The 12,537-nt window shown below is 41.5% G+C and overlaps 1 long non-coding RNA gene and 1 pseudogene across 1 annotated transcript; one reads left to right on the top strand and one right to left on the bottom strand.

Moving 5' to 3' along the window:
* Window positions 1-365: 365 nt before the first annotated feature.
* LOC149160471 ((S)-8-oxocitronellyl enol synthase ISY2 pseudogene) lies at window positions 366-854 on the bottom strand (annotated as a pseudogene).
* Window positions 855-2,820: 1,966 nt separating this feature from the next.
* On the top strand, window positions 2,821-3,932 carry LOC149160470 (uncharacterized). Its single transcript, XR_016261376.1, has 3 exons — window positions 2,821-3,252; window positions 3,375-3,417; window positions 3,651-3,932. It is a non-coding gene; the product is annotated as an uncharacterized LOC149160470 (long non-coding RNA).
* Window positions 3,933-12,537: the final 8,605 nt, after the last annotated feature.

The following is a 12,537-nucleotide window of genomic DNA, read 5'->3' as shown; positions in this document are numbered from 1 at the left end:
AACTTTCCTTTTTATCCTAATCGAGAAGAGAGACTATGTATGCTTTGCAACTTTTGAAACTGCAATTAGTCATGCCTATTTTCTGTACCTTTCAATCAAGGAATGATTTTATGGGTTTTCAGCATATCGATCCATTCAAGACAAGACCTCTCTGTGTTCCTAAACCCCAGAAAACCATAGTCCTTGCTCTTCTTCATGCTCATGCTCATGCTCACACCCTTCATCAAACTCCTGTTCAATATTCTGTCAACAGATAATCACCATTGTTCCCCCACTTCTTCAAGCCTGCTCTCCACAAGCCCCTTCTCCTTCACTATCTCCTCCCACACACCGCTCTTACTTTTCATTTCCTCTGCCAAGGAAAATCAACGCCCCTCATAATCACCCGCCTCCACCTCCAGCTTCTCTGCAACCACAGTCCACAGATTTTTCCATCTGAATACATCCCCGTTGCTCACATTAAATACCTTGTTCTTCCCATTTGGTTCAATGCACGCCCATATCTGCTGCTCTGCAATGGGTTCTGCATCTGAAGCCTCCGAAAGCCCCTCCCATGTGATGGAATTCCCCGGGAATCTGAACTGCGTGCCCTCCTTCTTGCAGATCGCAGCGTAAACTGCGAGAGAAACCAGGAAATTCATGGAGGAGTAGCTAGTCAAAGGAGAGAAACCGAATAATATTACAGTGGGGCGATTGATGGACCAGCTGATCTTAATATCACTCTCTCCTCCTAATTTTTCAAACAGTACGTCCTGCAACTTATCATGGTGGCTGAATTTCGAGCCATTAGTCAGCCTGGGCGGAAATATCATGAACGCCCGGATAATGCTCCGTTCCCGTTTGCAGACACACATGTTCCAGATTGGGGGCATTGGGAATAAGACAATCCAAGACATTTGCAAGCATTTTACTGTTCAAATTGGCCTCTTCGATTCCTCGGCGGGCATTTGCGATCACCCAGAAGACGTGCGTGACATCAGTGAGAGGCAACGTGGGTTGCATGCAAGCACGATGTGGACCCACAAGTTTGTTGCGTTGTTTTTATCTCCTGATGTGAAATATTGTTTTAGTGAATATAAAGATTTTGATGATAGGTTTATTCGCTAGGGTGCAAGCATGACTGGTAGGGCCCATTAACACAACTCAACATCCCTTTATTATTGTTATTTGCAGATCTGTCAATTTGTGTGTTTCAAATTGTAGTAACTGTGTGATCTAAATATTATATCGGCTTTTAGTTAAGTGCCCTCGTGTTATCATATGATATCTATGCTCTGTTTGGTGATGGATCAAGTATGGTCTCTAACCTATATGTTCGGTTTCCTTTAAATATTGGTTTCGCTATGAGAACATTAAGATTAAGATTGAATTCAAGAACATTCAATACAAGTATGCTTGGTGTCCAAACCTACTCACTAAAAAACAAAGCCAAACCTCACGGAATAGCTCACTATTGCATATCAGCAGGGGCTATTGCCACCTGCGGATCTTGTTTGAAGTAGATAATTAGGAACAACAACAACAATTTAACTACATGGGTTATTGGGTGATCTATAAAAAAGAACACGACCAACTAAAAGTGTACCTTATTAGTAGATATAGTAAAGCATGGTAAGCATATTGATATCACATATCACTTCATTGGTAAATAATGTAAAAATCTATTGTAATCTTGTAAATTGAAAGAACAATTCACAAAGCCACTAACCAAAATTGTATTTGAGTTTCATGGACAAAATTTAAAGATGGTAAGCGGTTAAAGCATACATAGAAATAATTACTCCCAATTAATTTTTAATTTCTCGTAGTCTACTCAAGTCTAAATTAAAAAAAGAAAAAGAAAAAGTCTAACATGTGTTCAAGATCTAAAATAGGAGTAGCCATTATTAGCTCTCTAAGTGCTTTCGCAATTTGGTTTCCTCCTGTCCATCGATTCATAAGGCGACGACTACGACTATTTCATCAAATTACGACTATTTGACCAAATTAGATGAATATTTGTTATTTGGTTCACTCATTGCTCCAGGGAAGCATAACCAGTCGATTCTTTCACATCAGCTAAATTTCTCCTCAGAGCAAATGAATCCGATGTAATACATGGATGAATGTATATTTAGAATACTTGGATGCAGGATAATGATTTTTCTTATCTGATATTGCCGTTGGCGTCTCTCACTCCCGAGGTCCACCCCAATTTAGAAGGCGGCGACGACCACTAATTCATCACATTAGATGACTCCTTTTTATTTGATTCATTCATTGAGCCGAGGAAGCACGGCCAATCACTAGCTAAATTTTTCGCCGGAATGAATGAATGGATCTTAATATCACACGAATGAATGGATCTTAATGAGAGGAGTACTTACGTAAACATCACACGACAATTACTTTCACATGCGCTAAATTTCTCCGTGGAACGAATGAATGGATCTTAATATACACTCCAAGAATCCTGATCTATGGAAACATCAAACATTAATTACTTTCACATGCGCTACATTTCTCCGTGGAACACAAGAATTGATTTTAATATACGCTCCAAGAATTCTATATCACGCATCAATTTCTCCGTGGAACAAATGAATTCTGACCCATGGAAACATCAAACCTCAATTATTTCTCCGTGGAAAAAATGAATTGATCTTAATATACACGCAATTCGATATCACCCATCAACTAATTTCACATGCGATGAATTTCTCCGTGGAACAACTGAACGGATCTTAATATACACTCCAAAAATTCTATAAAGGAGAGGCTATTAAGAGGAGTTTCACCCACGGAAATTATGGGACCAGCCCGTACTTTGGTTTATGACTCTTATTGATATCAGTCCCGCGTTATGATTAACAATGTGTTATTAACAATAATGTGGGATCATTCGACTTATGATTAAACACTAATCAAACGTTAATCAACTGATATTTCTCGACGTTAGATGGAGCATTTATGGTAGCTCTTAATGTGGTGTCTAAGCTGTACTTACCTCGATTCTTGTTTCCGGCTCATCGAACTTGGCAAAACCCTCAGCATTTTCGCATTCGGTCACTTTGGTTTTTCACTTTGCATGGTGAATACAGTGAGGGTTTAGTTTGTAAGAGAATTGTTTTGGCTGTGGATGGTTGGAAACGAGCCACAGGCTCTGCCTACACTGGCTATGGGCTCCACTACTTGCCAGTGTGGCTCTGTTGCTTGTTTTGATGACTGGTTTGCTCGGCTCTTTGGCACAGAATGGTGGTTCTGTTCGCTTGCGTGAGTGAATGCTACAATATGTTCTTGTGCGGTTGCTTGACTTATATTTGCTCCAATGTTATTGTTTTTTTTGTGGTCGTTCTGCTGGTTAGACTTGATTAATGGTGTTGTGCATACTACAGGTCACACCTACGGTGGCCTCCTCCTGCTCGCATTTCGCTCCAGGTAATTATTCCTCCATGATTTATTTTACTCTTTCTATTTTTTGGTTCTAACGAAAATCATTCCTCGGTCTCAAGTGGTCACTGAGATTTTTGGCTCAATGGTTTGCGTTCTGTCCGTGCTGCTAATCCTCCAAGTAAAGGAAAAAACTCTCTCTGTGTGTACAGTTCTTTGTTTCTTTTCCCTTTCTCTGTTGATAGTTGGGCTAACAACCTTGCCCTATTTCGATTTCGTAGGTCGGGGGTTTGCTATTGGGCATGCTTGGTATGAACGCCACGGCCCTCTCCCGATAGGCTCTACCACTGTTTCAACTTGTTTTAATGGCCAGTCTCTATCGTTTAGGTTGATTTGAGTCCCAGTACTTGTTTGCTTATGTGCCTTTGTCATCACTATGCGACCTGGGTTATTTGGCACAAACCCTTGTTTGATTCTATAAGGTTTGTAATTATACAATGTTTATAAGAGACTGTTTGAAAGGCTGTTCGAAACCCTTGTCTAGGGTTTTACTGGTTCATTTGGCTCTTTAGCTGTTCGTTGGGTTATACCTGGACTCTGTCATATGTATACAGACATTTCATTTTTGTAATGAAAAGAATTACAGTGGAATTCGTTTGCATTTGTTACCTTTGTCCTGAATGTGGTTACTCGGCATTTGTTTTCTCATTCTGGACTGAACTTATTCGAACCGTGCCTAGTTATTTTGGTTATGGACTCCATTTGTTGTTTGCCAGCCTTCGTGCTGGGAGTTCTCATGCAATTTCCTTTGCTTGGCTTCCGTTATTTAGAAGAGAAAATAAATGAAAGAAATATGCATGCACTGTATCTGCTTATTATAGGTTATTCGATGACTAGGAAAACGTAGATAAACATGTCAATGATGTTACAGATGGATTCGAAATGAAAGAAAATTCTTCTCTGTCTTCTATTATTGTATGCGTATGCTGAACCCCTCAGAATGATTTACATTTTTCATTTGTACTTTTCGTCCATAGTTATCTGAACTATGCATAGTTACTTTTCAGTTTTTATTCTATTAGTTACATAACTATTTATGCATTCGGTTCTGCTTGCACTGCAAGATTTTACATTTGACATGATTGTCTTTTTTTCTAAAATGAAAGAAACAGTTATAAAACAATTATTCACTAAAGACAGACAATTGTGACAGTGACCCTAACTAACTAGACTGTTCCCTAACTAATACTGAAATTAAAAAGAAACAAATTCCTACATTCTGCTTTGACTAATTAAACATAAAGAAACCAAACACTGATAAAACTTTCCACCTTGGTGGAGACCAACACCTGGTCATGGTGCCCTTAGCTGGATGCTCCTGCATCAGGCTCCTGGGGTAAAAAGAAATCATGACTCTGGTCCATGAGCTTCTCGACTGAATAACCCGCCTGCTCTATCTGCCTGGCATCAAGCCACGAACTATCCTCAATAGGACGGTTCTTCCACTTGACCAGATATTGTAGATACTCTTTCCGCCGAGTTCATTTGGCCACCTGAGTGTCGAGGATTCTCTCGATCTCGGGAGGCTGAACGTAAGGCATTTGTCTCATCCAAGTTTCACTTCCGTCTTGGGTGTCCCGTGTAGGCCGTGTGGTTCTATCTTCTTCTGGATCAACGGTGTATGGAAACGGGTCTGCCACATTAAAGATGGGTGAAATGCCTATTCCTGGTGGCAGTTGTATTTCATAGACATTTGCTGAAAATTTTCGGAGGACTTTGCAAGGACCTGTCTTCTTGTACTTTAGTTTGTTATACGCACCTCTAGGGAAGCATTCCTTGTGCAAATGTGCGAGGACTTCATCCCCCACATTAAACTGCACTTCTCTCCATTTCAAATCTGCTTGTTGCTTGTATTTTTTACTGTTGTCCTGCAATTTAATTTTCACCTGCTCGTGCAAATCTTTCATCACGTTAGCGAAATCTTCCCCATCAGCACTTCGTCTTTCCTGTTGTCCTAGATCTCGCAACTCATGCACTCCGTGAGGATGCATGCCATACAAGATCTGAAAAGGACTATAACCCGTGTTGCGATTGGGCAAGTCATTATAAGCGAACTCTGCCTGGGCAAGTACTTGATCCCATATTCGTGAATTTTCACCAATCAAGCTTCGTAGCAGGTTCCCCAGACTCCTGTTTACCACCTCTATTTTCCCGTCAGTCTGCGGGTGATAAGCAGAGTTAAATCTTAACTGTGTGTCCATCTTCTTCCACGGGGTGCGCCAAAATTTCCCTGTAAACTTCATGTCCCTGTCAGAGAGAATGGACTTAGGTAAACCATGTAGCCTGACAATCTCTGTAAAGAACAAGTGGGCCACGTGAGTGGCATCGCTGGTCTTTCTGCAAGGGATGAAATGCACCATCTTCAAAAACCGGTCCACTACTACCATCACCGAATCATAACCCCGTTGTGTCCTTGGTAGACCCAAGATGAAGTCCAAGCTGACTGAGTCCCACGGTCTACTTGGAATGGGCAATGGTGTGTAAAGTCTCATATTTTGACTGTGTCCTTTTACTAACTGACACACTTTACATCTGGTCACAAATCTCTGCACATCCCTTCGCATTTTTGGCCAATAATAAAAATGGCTAAGCTGCTCTAATGTCTTGTCTATGCCGAAATGTCCGGCTAGACCTCCACTGTGTTTCTCCCGAATGATATTCTCTCTCATTGAGCAGTTAGGAATGCATAACTGTCCTCCTCTAAATAATAGCTTCTCCTGCAAATTATAGTCCAGCCACGGACTATTGTCTCTTACCAAAGGATTCTGACATGCTTCATAAGCTTCCTTGAAATCCATGTCAGTCTGATACAAATATTTCAAGTGCTCAAAGCCCAGCACTTGTATAGTACTCTCCTGCAAGAGTAGGGCTCTTTTGCTCAATGCATCCGCCACCTTGTTGGCCTACCCGTTGATGTGTTTCAACACAAAGGTGAAACTCTGCAAATATTCAACCCACTTAGCATGTTTGTGATTCAGCTTGTGCTGTTGCATCACATATTGCAGTGCAGAATTATCTGAGAACAAAACGAACTCATTCCCCAACAAATAGTGTCTCCAGTGCTTCAGTGCTTGGACGACAACATATAATTCCTTGTCGTAGGATGAATACTTCTACCTGCTTTCATTCAACTTCTCGCTGAAAAATGCAACAGGTTTATCCTCTTGGCTAAGTATAGCTCCAATGGCGGTACCGCTTGCATCACAGCAAACCTGAAAAAGCTTTTTAAAATTTGGCAATCTCAGGATCAGTCTCTCTGTGATCTTCTTTTTCAGTAGCTGAAAACTCCTTTCTGCTGCCTCAGTCCAACGAAAAGGCTGACTTGCCTTCTTTATAGTGTCCAACATAGGTGCGCAGATTTCACTGAAATTTCTTATAAATTTTTGGTAAAAACTCGCCAGCCCATGAAAACTACGTACCTCAAACAAGCTTTTCGGGGATGGCCAGTTGACTATTGCTGCAATCTTCTCTGGGTCCATCTTCAACTCATTTTCTGCAATTACAAAGCCCAGATAAACCAATTCTTTTTGTAGAAAAGTACACCTTTTTAGATTTATCAACAGCTTATTCTGCTGCAATTTTTCTAGCACTTTTCGAACATGTTGAAAGTGTTCCTCTTTTGTCTTGCTGAAAATTAATATGTCATCCAGGTACACTATTACGAACTTCCCAATGTATTCTTTCAGCATTTCATTCATTAATTGCATAAAGGTACTGGGTGCATTGCTCAGTCCGAATGGCATTACCAGCCACTCATACAGTCCCTCGTTAGTCTTGAAGGCTGTCTTCCACTCATCCCCTTCTCGAATTCGAATATGATGATACCCACTCTTTAAATCAATCTTAGAAAAATATGTTGCCCTGCTCAGGTAGTCCATCATGTCGTCCATCCGTGGCAGTGGAAATCTGTACCGGATGGTGATCTTGTTGATGGCCCTCGAATCTGTGCACATTCGCCATTCTCCTCCTTTCTTGGGAGCGAGAACTGTTGGAACTGCGCAAGGGCTCAAACTCTCCCTTATCAGCCCTTTATCTAGCAATTCCTGCACCTATTTTCTAATCTCCTCATTGTCTTTGGGGCTCATCTGATATGCTGCCTTATTCGGCAAACTTGCTCTGGGTATAAAGTCAATATGATGACTTATACTTCTTTTAGGGGGCAGTTTATCTAGCAAGTCATCCACCACTATATTGCTAAACTCCTCCAACATCTGCTGAATTTTTGTGGGCAAATCTGACACCTTTGTGTGTAGCAGCATTGTCTTCACTCTTTTTACAACAGCATACCCTACCTCACTGTTTTCAATTTGATTCAAAAATTGCTTTCCACCCATTATTAGCACTCTCGTCTCACTTGTCCCCGCTGTCTCCTCCTCCTTGATGGGCACAAGCGTGTGCTTGATCCCATCTTTGACAAACTTATAATAGTTTGTCTTCCCGTCATGTACCACCTTCTTGTCATACTACCATGGCCTGCCTAGCAGTATGTGACATACATCCATCGGCATTATGTCACAAATGACCTTATCCTTATATCTGTCGATATGGAACTCCACTTCGCATTGCTCATCTACCAACAGTTGATGGCCTTTTTGCAGCCATGATACCTTGTAAGGAGTGGGGTGCTTCAACCGCTTCAACCCCAACTTCTCCACCATCTCCGTGGCAACCAAATTGTCTGTACTCCCACTATCGATAATCAACTTACAACATTTTCCATGTGACTTACAAACTGTCCGAAACAAAGCTTTCCTTTGAGTCTGTTTAGTTGTTTCTTTGGCTGGTTTTAACAACACCTTGTTCAAAACTAAGACTTCCCCTGTTTCCGACACATTTTCTGCTTCTTGGGGAGGTGCCTATGCTTCCTCTGGTTGTGCGACATATGCACCTCTCTATCCAGCTTGTTCTGCCTCAGGACACTCAAAAGATCTGTGCCCCCACTTGTGGCACCTGTAACATTGATAACTAGCTCCTCTACCTCGGCCATTTCCCCTGTCTCGCTGATATGGCCTACCACCTCTCGTGTTGTTGATGAGCCCCAAAAATGTACAATTATTTGGGCTCATTCAACCTCCTAATTTGACTTAATCCACCATTCTCATTGGTTTCTTGCATGTTTTTGATTATTTTTATGTTAATAGAGTGAATTTGGTTAGTCATTATGCCAACAAGTCTAATGGGTGCTTTGTGTAGCCTTTTTGGTCAACTTGGAGACAAAATTGAAGGTCTTAATGAGCACTTGGCAGCCAAATTCGTGGGAGAACATGCTAGAGGATTTGTAGGAAGGTGTCCCCTTCATTTATGGGCCCTTACCTCGAATTCTCCACCATCAGCTCGGATTTCAAGGGCCACCGAATCAATCAGCACAAGGGCAGCCAAGCAAGTCAAGTAGGACTGCTGTTAACTCCAAGTCTTGGGCAGCCGACTCCCTAAATTGTAGGAGGACTGTTGGGTCCTCAAATTGTATAAATAAGAGGGCTGAGGGCCTCATTTCAGTTAGTCATTTTGGGGGAGCTAGGTGTTAGTCATTTTGTAGCTGGTAGTTAGTCATTTCATAGTCTTGTTGTAGTCATTTTGTAATTCGATTTTTAGGCAATAGATTAGTTTTGCTGTCAGCTCATTTTCAAGTTCTCCTTGTGGACAGTTTTGATGTAACTCTTCATTCTTGATTAATAAAGATGAATCCAGCTTTGCACCAGCTCTAAATCTCTCTTGGGAGGCTGTAGCTCTTGGGGTTGGGCCCATCTCAAGCGCTCAGTACCTCCCTTGTTTATCTTTATGTGTTTGCTGCGTTCTTAAAATGAAATCTGCTCTTTAGATCTTGCTTTGTTATTTTGGTTGTTTTTGATGGTTAAAGTAGCTTTTTATGGTTAGAATCGATTGGTAGGAGTTTGTCATGCATTTAGATCTTTTTGAATGTTCTTACTCACGTGATGTACATGGTTCTCTTTCCAAACAGAGCTGCTGTTTATTCATTTCATTGACAGTTGGATTAAGTTAGCTAGGACTTGTTTTGTTTGCAAGGATTCATTGATTCGTTTGAATGAGCATTGTGCAGGGCATTTCTATCACCTTCATCACCTCCTCGTTCATCTGAGCCTCGTCCATATCAGCTCCTCCATCACCAAGTCTGTTTCCTCATCTCCCATCTGCTCTTTTGCCACGTAACCCCACCTTCTTGCCTTTCCATTGCCTAAACCTTCTTTGATGCAAGCTAGACTTCCACACCCTCTCATCACCTCATCCCTCAGCCATTGGGTCATTCCAGGCCCCTACCCTACCTCCCTACCCATTCATGCATTCTCTCCCACTCACCTATCAGTCAAAAACCCAATCACGAAACATCCTGTAGAAGAATTACAGAACTTCCTGTAGAAACCCCTGCAGACTTCCTGTAGAAGTTCATAAACACGGTTGCATGGCATCCTGACTTTGTGAAACTCTCTGAAAGGATGATAGGGATCCCTTAGACCCTCTCCGAACCTTCCCAACCTTTCCCAAGCATTTCTCCTCCTTGATCCACCTCTGCACAGTGAAAAGCTAGTTAAAAGCACATGCATGATAATTCTAATAACTTAATCAAAAATACAAAAAGATGTTTTCTTCAGATAGTGATAACTTAGACACATGCATTTTACCTTCCTAGAAGTAATGGAATCTCTTCTCGTAGTTTGCATTCTCATTTTTGCATCAGTAGGACTAGTTGGTAGAATTAGGGTTTGCTAGGGTTTGCTAGGGTTTGTATTTCTTTTTGGCTTTCAGTTTCTTTCCGCAAGTAGATTAGCTTCCTTTGAGTTAGCTTTCATCCATCAGTTAAAAAACTTCTTCTAAGAGCTCATAGAAGTTGGCTTGAGCCCCTAGCGGACTTGTGCCAGCTGACCAAGTGACAGCTGCGGCAAGAGCTAGTACTTGTGCATACAGCACCGTCACTTCCAAGTTTGTTACGAACTACCGGGTTGATAAAATTAAAGAAGGGAGTTCCAGGAGTTGTAGCATTATTGCTACAATACTGGGGCCCACCATCTTTTTGGTGCCGTTGCCGGGGAAGCGGCAGAGTATTGGTGATTGTTGCTATTCTTCTATTTTCTACTACAACTTTCTGCTAAGTAGTTTATTTTATTTCCCTTATGCAATTTCATTTATGCAAAAGTAGATTAGCATTTCTTGCTTTCATAGATTAGCATTTCAATTCCGCAATTTCATTTCTGCAAGCGTAGATTAGCATTTCAATTTCGCAAGCGTAGCCTAGCATTTCATTCCTGCAATTTCATTTCAGCAACATAGATTAGTCCTTTCCTGCTTTCATTTCAATTCCGCATTTTCGTTTCAGCAAGATAGTTAGTTGCAATTCAACCTATTTTAGTTTTGCAGGTGCAAGAAGAAAAATGCAAAAATCAACCAAAAAGATTTCATTTCATGCCTTGTAGGAGTAGAGATAAGTTAGAAAGATGATTTCACAACACCCCCCATTGCCTCACACAGCCAACCTTCTCTCTTCTTCGATGGCTGTGACTAAGAAGAACCCCTGGGTGGACATCAAGGCATATTTAAAGAACCTCTAGGGGAGAAGAAGAAAGAAACATTCCTCTGAAGCAAATGGCTACAAGCAGAAATGTTGGGAGCAGTCCCTTGTCCAAAGATGAATTTGCAAATCAGATCGAAGATTTCAAGAGTGATATGAGGCAGTTTCTTGCCATGCAACTGGATACCTTGCGGATCCAAAAGAAGCAAGAAGAAGCCAAGAGGGCTTTGGCCATTTTTTGTCCTAGGTGCACTAGAAAGCATCCTAGGAACGAATGTCCAATGCACTCTCTAGAAGTGTGTTTCATCTGTGAAGAATACCATCCTACAGATCAGTGCCCTTCCTTGCCCAGAATCAAAGCTGCATACCAGAGAGCCAAAGGAGCCACTGAATCACTCTGTTATATGAACCAAAGGAGGCCACATGGACCTAGATCTTACCAGCAGGAACTGCAAGGGACATCCGAGACCTATTATGACCCTTATCAAGCCACCTTCATGCCTTCTTGGGGTCCCCCTGCTCATCCTTCCTTGTTCACACCTCCTCCTTGTTCCTTCACAGATCCACATTATGCCCAACCAGCTGCTCATTCATTTCACTCTTATGCTCAGCCACAGGCTCAGTGGAATGCACCTTATCAGGAGTGGAGGCCCCAGTACAACTCTCATCCCGCTCATTTTCCTCCACCACCTGCTCATCCACAACCATCGCCTTCTCCTCCACCAAGGCAACCCCAAATGCCTACCCAACCACAATGCCATCCATCTCCATCTCAATTTCACACCTCCACTCAAATACCCGTACCATTTCCAAAGCCATACAATGGAGCAGCTCAACTCCATTGCAAATCTGAAGCACAACATGTGTAAATGATTCCTCGTGAGCTCAATGATCTTCACCATAGCTCAGGAAAAGCATTGCAAAAAAGAGATCATCTTGAAAGCATTGAAGGATCACATCCAGCAAAAGAAGATTCCAAAGAGGAGATCAAAGAACCATGGGCTGCACTTGATGAAGAGAAGAGATCAGAATCAGAGATCGAGAGAGTTCCCTCATGGTTACCATCAAATCTTCCATGTACTCAAGAGAAAGATCAACAAAAAGAGGAAGATCAGAAGGTCATGATAGAGGGTGACATGAAGAATGATCCAGATCAGCAAAAGAACCAAGGATATCAAAGTTATATTGAGATATGGTTTCAGAAGGTCACTAAGTTGCAGCAGTACTTTCTTCCTCAACTTCGTTTGATCCCTTCAAAGCCAGATCATTTGGTCTCTGAGATCTGGGTACCTATCAAAGCATGCATTTCGAGCCTTCACATCATTTTGTCTCTAATCTCGATGTGCACATGGCTCCATTGGAAGTATTCTTATACTTGAAAATGATTTTGTTTTTCAAGTAGGGTAGGGTAGAAAAAAAAAGAAAAAAAGAGAAAAAATGAAAATAAGAGAAAAATAAAAATCTAAGGTGAAAACCTCCTTGGAGGCGCCTTAGATTGGCTCATTGATTGAAAACCTCCATGAGGCGGTCAATGGGTTGGAAAAAAAAGAGAAAAGAGAATAAGATCTCTGGGTGAAAACCTCCCT

This window comes from Pinus tabuliformis, chromosome 5_2 (genome assembly GCF_031772625.1).
Source record: "Pinus tabuliformis cultivar Carrire ecotype Pingquan chromosome 5_2, CPIR1, whole genome shotgun sequence".
Lineage (NCBI taxonomy): Eukaryota > Viridiplantae > Streptophyta > Pinopsida > Pinales > Pinaceae > Pinus > Pinus tabuliformis.
The sequence above is the reverse complement of the archived record's forward strand: the minus strand, read 5'-3'. Positions and strand labels throughout refer to the sequence as shown.